At 35.5% G+C, this 12,637-nt stretch overlaps 1 protein-coding gene across 2 annotated transcripts in view; it reads right to left on the bottom strand.

Moving 5' to 3' along the window:
- The window catches only part of FSTL5 (follistatin like 5), an 874,271-nt gene that overhangs the window by 719,413 nt on the left and 142,221 nt on the right, over positions 1 to 12,637 (bottom strand). The window lies entirely within an intron of this gene.

Below are 12,637 nucleotides of genomic sequence, written 5' to 3'. Positions count from 1 at the left end.
CATGTGTAACTGGGCAGGCTGAGTAAGAGGAATTTAATACAAAGTTCAGTCAAGAAAACAAGAGTTGTAGACAGACTAGCACTGAGGTTAGTGCTTTTGTTTTTGCACTGAGAGAGCTGAAAAACACATTGAGAGTTTCTTCTCAGAGGAGTAACACCATGTGAATTACATTTAAACAGACTCATTTTGCCTATAGAGAATTGTTTGAACAAGGATAGGACAAAATTAGAGTGACCAATAGAGACAGTATTGCAGTAATCCTGATGGGAGGTGATGGCTCAGAACGGTGTGGTACCAGTGGAGTTGAAAAACTAGTTAAAACTAAAAAGGTTTGTGGATAGAATAAGTGCTGATGTGAGACACAGAACTGATGAGGAATATCTCAAGGGTCTGAGCCACTGGAAGTATGGTGGTATCTCTAACATAAGGAAGATGGCCAAGTTAGAAGCACTTTTGTCCTTTTCTGGCTTGCCTTCTGGTGCTGTCCTGCTTTGCATTTTTCCTTTGTCTGGCTGCTGCTTTTCTATCTTCTTTACTGATTCTTTCATGTCACCTCAATTTCTAACCACTAGTTTCCTAGGTATTGAATCCTTATCTTTCTTCTGTATACCTTATTCCTTTGCTCACCTTACCTAGTCTTCTGGTCTTAGGTGCCATATTTTTCCTGAAGACTCTCAAATTTGTATCTCCAGCTAATCCTTAGCATTGAATTTCAGATTCAAATATTCAGCTTTATTTTTGACATCTCTACATGAATATCTAATAACAGCCCACTTATCATGTCTAAAATTAAACTTTTCATGTTCCCTTATGTCTTCGATTATCTTTCTCATCTTCTTCATCTCTTCATCCTTCTAGTTGTTTAGACACTTAAAATAATGCTGTTTCTTAAGAGCAAAAACCCTGAAATTTTATGGGTTTGATATTCAACTCTGATTTTATTTTGAATATCACTCTGATGATGCAATGTAGGATGATAGTCAAAGTGTCTGGAATTCAGAGGAGATATTTTAGTAAGATGTATAAATTTATAAATCACCAGTCTATATATAAGTCATCATTCAGAGAATATATGAGATGAATTTTAAAAAAGAGTTTAATAATATAGAACTGAATATTGTAAACAATTCAAGAAATAAATAAAGTCAAATCAGGCAGTTATTTTGACAATATCCACCGGATCAACTGACATAGGTGAAAACATTGACTTAAAAAAAAACACATTCTTGGCTTGGAGGTACATTTTAAGTTATTCAAGGAAGGAGATGATAATTGACAAGTATATGAAGGGGTAAAAGTAGAATGGGAGAAATGTAATCAGGAAAGAAAAGTCCAGGATGGTCTGTAGCTGAAGGATGAAGGGAAATCCAGAGAGGCATTGTGTTTGTTTTTGCTCTTTTGTCTTTTGTTTTATTTTTGTACATTTATAATACATTATTTATATCAGTCAGTGAGAATTGACAATGTTTAAATGATGAGAGGTACAGAGTAGAAACAGAGAAGATTAAGACAAAAGGGAGAGATGATTAGACTAAGTTTACAAGGCTACTAAAAGGGTAGATGTGATAGAAAACATAAGTGGGGGAAAATTTTAGTTAGAAAGACAACCAGTTCCTCTAATATAACCAGTGGGCACAGGAAGACATGGTTATAGACGCAAGAAGTGTGTAGGTTTGGTATAGAAAGCAAACATCCTCAATTTATGATGATTTATTTTCTTTATGTAGCTGAAGGAAAGTCCACTGAGTGGTGAAGGAGAATGGTTTGTCAGAAATTTGAGGAGAGACTAAATTTTAAATGCACTATTTTATTTTATGAGACTAGTTGAGTAAAACAGCCTTGGTTTCTGAAGCCCTAGTTGATTTTTGGCATCAAAAATATACAGTGATACTGATTTAAAATGTTTTAACTGCAATCAAATAAGCTTAATACTCACTGACATTGCATTTTATTTATTATTTTCATGAATACCAATTCTCTATTTTGCACAATTCTATATAATTATACTGATAAATTACCAGTAAAATATCCTTAAATAGTCTACAAATGGGAAATTTGTAAGAAGTCTAAATTTATAGAAGATAAATTACTAATTAATTTGAGCTAGGAATAATAGGAACAGACTTGTAATGTAGGAGGATTAAAAGGATAATCTAGATTATTCTTAAACTTGTATTAGAACTCTGTCAGTTTAAATATATATATATATATATATATATATATATGCATGTGTGTGTGTGCAGAAATATATATATACATATATATACTTTAGCATTTTCAAGGTAATAACTGTTCCAATTTATTTTTATGATGAAAATATCACATTGTTCACTTGGCAATATGTATTTTTCACAGTTTTATTTCACAAACTATTAATTCAGATTTTAAATGCTAATTTTTAAATGTGGAACTGTTGAGAAGAAAACTGTAGCCATTTAATTATGCAATGAGAGGTCAGAAAGATTTGTTATTCTTTCTTCATGATACATTTGAGAAACATTCTGACATTATGAAAATTTAGGTCTTATACATAATAGAAGAAATGCCATTCTCTTAGTATAACTGAATTGTAATATTCTTCCAAAAGATTTTCTGCCAATGTGATCTTATCTTAAAATAAGAAATACATATTTGGCCATGTATCAAAGCTAAATAATGGCAAACAATTCATGTATTACTTTGTTCCACATCATTTCTTGGAAGAAACCCAAAGTGCTATCTTTCATTTATAAATAGACTCCATGAAATTCAGCTCAGTGGTGGAAATGGGCAAATAGATCCTTGCAGACAGTGTGTTAAAGATTAGAAAAGACAATCAGGGTGGAAGTAAGGATTCAGAAGTAATACATGATTGAAAGATACAATTTCTTCAATATTAAACAAAATACAACATAATGAGTGGATCATAGCTAAGCCAGGGTAAAATTTTCAAGCTGGAAACAAATTTTCAAGCTGTAGTTTTTCAAATGAGATATGGTGGTCCTAAAATATCTATTAAAACTGAAGTATAGCCGAATAACATCAACACACAATAGTAAGCAGAATGTTATAACTCTAGAAGATATCTAGAACATATATATCTATATATCTTCTATATATCTACATAGATATATATCTAGATACCTAAAAGATATATCTATATATCTAGAAGGTATAATTAAGAATGTTTCCTTTCTAGTGTTTGAATTTTGGTATGAACATTTACTAATATCTGATGATGCTTATACCCTAAATAATGTCTTATGATCAAACACTAAAACTATATATCTGACCACAGCATCTCCCAACACAATTTATCCAATTTCTCCCTTTTTGTTGTGAATCACATGCCCTCTGGGAAGAGAAGAAACCATTTAATGGTGAAAGCATCAAGTTCATCATAAGAGCATTGAGTTATAATCATTGGACTATCAATAAATGGTCTTCATCTTCCATATTATAAAGCTTAAAACACTTTAAGGAAAAGTTGTGAACACTATACAGGTTTTATCCATGGATAATCTTTTTTAAAATTTGTATATGTATGATACTCTATTAATGAGATTACTTATGCATCCTTTGATCAGTATCAGGACTCCCACAGGCTTCTCTGCACATAGAGGGATATAAGAATGAGACAAGTGCAGGTAGAAGTGAATTGGCTCCTTATGAAAGCATACCAATTATCTCTCTGAGTTTGAGATCCTGTACTAAATCTTTCATTGGATATACATGATGATAACCAGTGTATAACTACATGATAGAAGTAGGACTCAGCAAGAGTGTAAAAGACAAGCATCTCCTCTTTTCATCACTTCAAGAATGATAAAGAAAAGTTTTCTAATTTGCTTTTGTTTTTTCTCAGTCCCACATGACTCAGTTCGCATTTGACTATTATATGAAAGTTTATGGTGGGACTTCCCTGGTGGTCCAGGGTCTATGACTCTGATCTCCTAATGCAAGGGTTCAATCCCTTGTCAGGGAACTAGACCCTGCATGCCACAACTAAGAACTGGTACAATCTAATTAAATAACTATTTTTAAAAATAGAAAGCTTATGGTAAGTCCATGCTAACTATATCATTAACATGATAATATTAGAAAATTGTTTTCTTCTTAAGTTGAATGGATGGCATAGATTGAGAGGTGATAAACTTCACCTCTTAAAGGTGAGAAGGTTAAGACTCCATGCTCCCACTGGAGAGGGTGCAGCTTCCACCCTTGGTTGGAGAACTAAGATGTCACTTGCAGGGGACTCACCCCACCCCCCAATAGTAATAAAATAAAGTTAGGACGAAGCAAATGCATTTTTATTTATTTATTTTTCTTTGCCTATAGTTTGTAATGAAGGACACACTCAAATTGTGCTTAGGTTGATCATGTGCTAAAGAAAAAAAAATCTGACATGAAATTTAAGAAAATTCAAATGTATAGAAGAGTTTTACTGGTGTATTAAATAAAGTCCATAATGAATCAACTAAACTCAAAATTAAAAAGTAACAAAAGATAAAACAATGTCTGTAGTACTCAAAAGTGATGCATTCTAGGTGGAGTAATTTAGCTCCCAGTTCCTATGATCCACACTTATTCTTGAAGTAATTAATGTCATCATTCACAAAAGGGGGCTTTATGTGTATATACAGTAGTGCTATAGAAGCTCAGACAAATGTATGCAAATTTAAAATCATGGCCAAATACCAATAGATCCTAATTGTGAAAATAGTCAAGAAATGTCAATATAAATGTTCATGGCAAACACATACAAAGATTTATTAATGGTTGAAGTCTAGCTAATTTAAATTCTTTCTCAGAACTCTTGCCTACTCTTTGATATAAAAAATAATTGCCTCCCAGACAAATGCAACAAACACAATTTGGGAGTTGATAATTTGCAGTAGAGTACTGATGTTCAACACATATTTATTTATCATTTTGATGTGCTAAGTGGTAAAAATATAAAAAATTAAATGTTCTCAAAAACATTCATTAGAGCTATTCAATAATATGGATTGTAAATTCAAGGAGACTGGGAATAGGAGACCATTTCAGTGGAGTCAGCCCACTGCAATTTTGTAACAAATCTCTGCTATGCTCTTACGATGCATGCATACCCATGAACACACAAGCTCCCTCCCCGAGGCCTTCAATACACACATATGCACAACACATACACATGCACAAACATATGTACATACTTTTCCTTAAACATATTTTCTCAGTGGCAATTTAATTTTAAAATGTCTGGAAAATAAGAGATACCAGCAATCATAAAGCAGTGCATCTGGTCTCCTAAATCTTAGGTTTATCAGTGTAATTTTAATAAGTTATAATGGTGAATTTTCAGTCTTACTAAGTTTAATCACAATCTTCCTTTCTTTTATTTGAGATCACTCCTGTTGGAATTTGCATCGTGTTTCTATTTAATATCGCCTCTTCAACAAGCTTCAATTCCTGAGCATTCTATCTAAAACTGTACCTCCATTACTAAACATCTGATTTTTTAGCTTTTTGTTCACTACTCACAGAAGTTATTACTTTCTGTGATAATAAAAGGATTTATTTGCACATGATGTGTTCCATTTACTGGAATCTATGTTACTCATGACTTAACTGGAATATACACAGTGTCTAGAATAGTATCCACAAATGGCACCATTGCTAATACAGTGTCTGAATTCTAGAATTTAACATCCCAGTGGAGGGACAGGCAAAATCCAAAAAGCATGTGAAATAAAATGTGACGTTCAATAATGGAATTATATATAAAATCTAGAGGGCATGGTTAAGGGAGTAATGCGTTCTCTTTTAGGCTGATGAATGGAAGCTTTGTGAATGTGGAGAACTGAGGAATATACAGAAAAGATGATGTTTTAATAAAAAGTAGCTGAGCTCTACAGTGAAATGAAAGGGAGGATTTTCCGCAGTAGATACAGCACAAATAAAGTTAAGGATCTATGAGACTGCGTGGTAGGACTGCAAAACTACAGACTGTGGTAAGGTAGAGTTGGGATGGTAAACATTAAATAGAGTTGGGCAACTAATAAGTTTCAGCTCTTTATCAAGTGAAAGTAATTTTCTTAATTTTTAAAAGAAATATTAGCTATATTAATAGTCTAGCATAGATTAACATACATAAAATTTGATTAAAATATTTGCTATTATATATATATATTTATCTCTTGTAGACAGAGATAGAGATCTAGCTCTATTTAAACATTCAAAATACAATCTGTAAAAGCTATAGAATGTCAATCTACAGGTGCTTCTCTTTTGGCTTAATATGTTGGTGTGACATTAATTCCAAAGTCAAAATTGTCATTGCTTCTTATTATAGATTCATACTACACTTTAATGAAGAAAAGATAAAGAGAAGTTAATGTATAATGGATTAATGAATAGTTTCAATGTTACTTCATATTCTGAAGTCCATAAGTTTAGAAATTTTTTTAACATGATGGAAATTTATTTGTATTTATATTTAAAATGAAATCAATGATTATTGTGATAAATATAATGAATTACATTCTTGCATTGTGTAATTATAAACATCAGAAAAACTTTATATTTGATTACTTGTATGTGTGTGCTCAAATTAAGTATATAAGGTATGAATAAACAATCACTACGTATAGATGTCAAATATAATCCATAACAATTTGCCCAAAGTGTCATAAAGGACATCTTTGGTTGATTGACTTATAAAAGATATAAGCAAACTAGATATTCAAAGATAAGTATTTAACTAGGTGAATTGCAAGTATTCAGGGCAGGAAAAGTAGCATGTGGAAATTAGGAATTAGGTAATGAGATGTTTTAGATAGGAAACAACACAAAGACTCGTAAGTGCAGCAGTCAGTTAAAATAATCAAAAGGAAATTTTTATGCACCAAAAAGACTATACATGCTAAAAACATATATGAACTTTCCTTTCTACATTAAAGTACAAGATTATTCATTCAGTTTACAATGAATAAAGATCAGAGGATATTAAGAAAATTCTAGAGGAAAGAAAATATTCTATTATCTAACCTAAAATGATAAGTCTATAGACCATTATTAGAGCATCATTGTTTTACACCATTAGACTTGATTAAGATATGGAGGAAAAATTAATATATGTTCGTAGGTCACTTTTTTTGAGGATATACATTTGAAATAGAAAACAAACCAAAATTAATTTTGATAATAGTAATTATATGCAGTAAACAACAGCCCATTGTGAATCATATCCACAGCAAATTTGGAAACATTTTAAAGATACATACTATTTATTTTATTCTAAAAAGAAAATAGTGGAAATTAAATTTTTAATTGATAAAACATATTCAAATGGTTTTTGGGTCCATTATTTAACTTATATGAAGAGAACATCATGAGAAACGCTAGCCTGGAAGAAGCACAAGCTGGAATCAAGATTGCCAGGAGAAATATCAATAACCTCAGATATGCAGATGACACCACCCTTATGGCAGAAAGTGAAGAAGAACTAAAGAGCCTCTTGATGAATGTGAACGAGGAGAGTGAAAAAGTTGGCTTAAAGCTCAACATTCAGAAAACTAAGATCATGGCATCCGGTCCCATCACTTCATGGGAAATATGGGGAAACAGTGGCTGACTTTATTTTCTGGGCTCCAAAATCACTACAGATGGTGACTGCAGCCATGAAATTAAAAGACACTTACTCCTTGGAAGGAAAGTTATGACCAACCTAGACAGCATATTAAAAAGCAGAGACATGACTTTGCCAACAAAGGTCTGTCTAGTCAAGGCTATGGTTTTTCCAGTGGTCATGTATGGATATGAGAGTTGGACTATAAAGAAAGTCGAGCACCAAAGAATTGATGCTTTTGAACTGTGGTGTTGGAGAAGACTCTTGAGAGTCCCTTGGACTGCAAGGAGATCCAGCCAGTCCATCCTAAGGGAGATCAGTCCTGGGTGTTCATTGGAAGGACTGATGTTGAAGCTGAAACTCCAATACTTTGGCCACCTGATGCCAAGAGGCTGACTTATTGGAAAAAATCCTGATGCTGGGTAAGATTGAGGGCAGGAGGAGAAGGGCATGATAGAGGATGAGAAGGTTGGATGGTATCATTGACTCAGTGGACATGGGTTTGGATGGATTCCGGGAGTTGGTGGTGGACAGGGAGGCCTGGTGCACTGCGGTTCATGGGGTCGCAAAGAGTCGGACATGACTGAGTGACTGAACTGAACTATGTATTTATCTTATTTTTGTGTAAATAAATTTGAGAAGTGATTGAAAAATATTCATCTCTTTATATTCCATTTTAATAAGGTATTGACATACCAAACTACTCATTCTTTAAATATAGACTTATTTTGAATCTATATTACCAGCCTCATGCTTTCAGACAGGGATTAACTACAGATAACAATCAAATTCTGATCTCAAAAGTTAACATTCTCTTTGGAGAGTATGGTAACTCTTATTACAAAACAATCATAAAACATTTACAAGATGATGTGTTAAAAAGAAAGGATGGGTTCAGTTTTCTATGCAAAGAGAGAGTTCTTTGTGAAAGTGCTGCTTGAGCTGAGACTTAAAGAATGGCAAAATAATTTGCCAGGAAAAAGATCATAAAGCTGTGTAAAGACACAGAATTGAAAACTATTTAATTCTTTTGGAAGAAGTGTGAATAATTAATCATAACTTAACTCTATATTTCTTTAAACATGAGGAAAGTATAAAAATATATTCAAGGGAGTTTTTCCCTATGTTCAGAGGAAAATTTATGCCCTCTTAATATAGTTGAAGTTATTTGATAAAGAGTCATAGGAATTACATTAAATAAACACATCAATTATTATAACACTACAGCAGGTTTTACAGTGTGTTTTTGGAGTGTGAACAATAATGACAATTTTCCTAACATAAATCACTAGTTAAATGATTTGGAATAAATAGAAATATAAATCACTAATTAATGATTTTGACTTAGAAATTAGTGAAGTTGATTTAAATTGAAGACATTTGAATTTGGATTAGTAATTTATTGTCTATAAAAGGCCCATAACAGTAAATGTTATAGGAATCTAATAATTTGATATTTTTACATTTCCAGTGATCTGGAATATAGTGTTTTTAGTTATATAGCAATAAAATTTACAGAGACTGCCAATAAATAGCATTTATTATTGAGAACATAATTGTCAATAAATTGTATTCTGCAATGAAGAAACTGCAAACACTTATAGTCAGGATGCAGGTAAATCAAAACTAAGATAAGATACTCTAGGTGCAGGCATCCAAGAAACTTGATGGGGAAGATAAGCACAAGGGAGTCAGAAGCTTAGAGACTAAGCACCAGCACATTCATTGCCCTCTCATTAGGCAGAGAGATTGGTTCTAAGTGTCAATGGAAAGAAGACTGAGGTTTAAGAATATGGAGAGGAGGAGAAGGGGGAGGAGGAAGAGAAGGAGAGATTAAAGCACTCATATCAGTCTAAGTGGCAAGCAATTTTTAAGTTCTTGACATGTTTTATCTCACTTGAAGTGAGCAAAAGTCATCTCTAGCTTCTCCTACTTGCATTCTCAACCAGTGGGTTCATGACGTTCTCTAGGGGTGATGATCACGACATGTACAAAAGGATTTTCAAGCAAATGTGATTACATGAGACTGAAGCCTGGATCAGGAGTTAAATTTCCATTATAAAAAAACAAGCTTCCCAGCTGGGATCTCCCTAGAATAGGTAGAATATTTGATATGATTTTCATTAATGCTTAGACAGATAGGTAGTAACAGTTGTTGTAATATCAATTTAATTTTCAGCAAAAAGTGACACCTATGGCATTATGCTTACAATTTTTTTTTCAACTTTATTGAGGAATAACTGATGAAAATAATTCTATATATTTAAGTTATAGAGGGATTCCCAGGTGGTGTTAGTGGTAAAAGAACCCACCTGCAAATGCAGGAGATGTAAGAGACACAAGTTGGATCCCTGGGTCAGGAAGATCCCCAGAAAGAGATCATGGTAACCCTCTCCAGTATTCTTGCCTGGAGAATCCCCATGGACAGAGGAGCCTGGCAGGCTATAGTCAGTCCATGGGGTTGCAAAGAGTCTGACATGACTGAAGGACTTAGTGCATACACATGCAAGGTATACATCCTAATGATGTTATAAATATTCTCAAAGACATACACAGTATGGAATGATTACCAAAAACAAGATAATTAATACATTTATAACAGTACATGGTCGATTCTTTTTGGATGTGGTGAAAATGTTTAAAATCTCTTAGCAAATTTCAAGTCATCAATTGGTATCTGCAGGGAATTAGGTCCAGTACCCCAAGGATGCCAGAAGAATTTGATAAAAAAAAAAAAAAAAAAATTAATGTATATTGCCTAAATAACAAGGACAAAAAGAAAATAAAAGCTAGTTCCCTGTTAGGGTAAATGGAGAGATGTAGCCTACTAACTTGTGTTTTGGGAGGAGAGACAGTAGAAACCAAAGGGAACTGAGCTTAATCTACATGAAATATGTGTTGTCCTTTGAGAAGATAAAAATGTTAAGAAAATTAGTAAATCAATAAATAGAATGTAAACCTGGGTTTCAGTTTTAAATATACATTTTCTGTGATCGTGATAAAACCATAACATTTAAGCCAATTAAAGGAAAATATACAATGAAAAGAAGAAACAAGTAAAACAAAAAACAAGAACATAAAAATGCAGTAAAACTCATATGAAATATAAATGGGAGATGGTGGAAATAAAACCAATGCAAGAATAGTAATAATAGCTGTAAACTGTTTAAATTTGCCATTTAAAACTCTGATGGGTCAAAAGATAAGATTTAGCAACATGCTGCCGCTAAGTCACTTCAGTCGTGTCCAACTCTGTGCAACCCCATAGACATCAGCCCACCAGGCTCCCCTGTCCCTGGGATTCTCCAGGCAAGAACACTGGAGTGGATTGCCATTTCCTTCTCCAATGCCTGAAAGGGAAAAGTGAAAGTGAAATCGCTCAGTCGCGTTTGACTCTTAGCGACACCATGGACCACAACCTACCAGGCTCCTCCATCCATGCAAGAGTACTGGAGTGGGGTGCCATTGCCTTCTCCATTTATAAGTATATATACACATAAAACCTAGGAGGAGGACCTAAGATGGCAGAGGAATAAAACGGGGAGACCACTTTCTCCCCTACAAATTCATCGAAAGAACATTTGAACACTGAGCAAACTTCACAAAACAACTGATCGCTAGCAGAGGACATCAGGCGCCCAGAAAAGCATCCCATCATCTTCAAAAGGAGGTAGGACAAAATATAAAAGATAAAAAGAGAGACAAAAGAGCTAGGGATGGAGACCCATCCCGGGAAGGGAGTTGTAATAGAGGAAGTTTCCAAACACCAGGAAACCCTCTCACTGGCGGGTCTGGGGGAAGTTTTTGAATCTCGGAGGGCAACCTAACTGGGAGGAAAAATAAATAAAACCCAGAGATTACATGCCTAAAAGCAACTCCCAGCAGAAAAGTACCCTAGACGCCCGCATCCGCCACCAGCAAGTGGGGGCGGAACGGAGGGGAGCAGGTGACATTGCTTAGGGTAAGGACCAGGCCTGAATGCCCTGAGGGAGCTAACGTGAGATAGCAACTTAAACTGTGGGATAGCAAGAGAGAGAGAGAAAATGAACCGGCCCGAACACACTGCAGGGCCCGTTTGCAGAACAAAGGAAGAACTGAGCAATTCCAGAGAAGAGCTAGCCGGCTGCAGACCGGCCCATCCCCCGCCGGAGGCAGGAGGCAGGGGGGAGGGGAAAGGGGCAAACTCGGCCCCAGGGATGGCACCCCCTACCAAACGGTAAACAGGCCTCCAGTTTCTAACCAAAGACTTCCTGAGATTCTCGATGGTCGACATCCACCGGGAGGGTCGCACCTAGAGACCAGTTCCCCAGAACAGACACAAGGCGCACCAGACGGGCGCGCGCAGAAACTGAGGCTGGGGCCGCAGAAGGGAGAAGGCGCGTCACACCCGGGGAGAGTGTGCCCGTCAAGCTCCTGGCTGCCTGAGCTGCTTCAGCCAGGGGAAGGCACAAAACGCAGGCGCAACCGAGTCTGCGCTTTTGTGGAGGACCCGAAACCTGGAACCACACCCGACTCAGGGCCCGCTCCCTATAGAGCAGCCTGGAGCCTGAGTAGTGGAGCACACGTGCCGGGAGTGGGGGCAAAGCCAGTGTGGCCGGAACACTGCGAGTCCTCCCCACACACGCCAGTGACATTTGTCTGCAGTGTCCCTCCGTCCCCGCAGCACCACTGAACAGGCGAACCTGAGCAAGAGACCACCTCCGCCTGCTTGTGTCAGGGCAGAAATTAGACACTGAAGAGACCAGCAAACAAAAGCCAAATAAACAAAGGGAACTGCTTCAGCAGTGACCAGTGCAACAGATTAAAATACCTGTAGGTGACACCGACTACACCAGAAGGGGCCTATAGATATTGAAAAGTGTAAGCTGGAACAAGGAGACGTCTGAAACTGAAGCGAACCCACGCTGACCACAACAGCTCCAGAGAAATTCCTAGATATATTTTTACTTTTCTTTCTTTTTCTTTTAAATTTTTTCTCTTTTATTTTCTTTTAAAATTCCCTATTACTCCTTTATTACTCCTTAACTTTCATTTTCATTTTTATATAGT

Source organism: Odocoileus virginianus, chromosome 12 (assembly GCF_023699985.2).
Source record: "Odocoileus virginianus isolate 20LAN1187 ecotype Illinois chromosome 12, Ovbor_1.2, whole genome shotgun sequence".
Taxonomy (NCBI): domain Eukaryota; kingdom Metazoa; phylum Chordata; class Mammalia; order Artiodactyla; family Cervidae; genus Odocoileus; species Odocoileus virginianus.
This window is presented reverse-complemented; position numbering and strand designations above follow the sequence as displayed.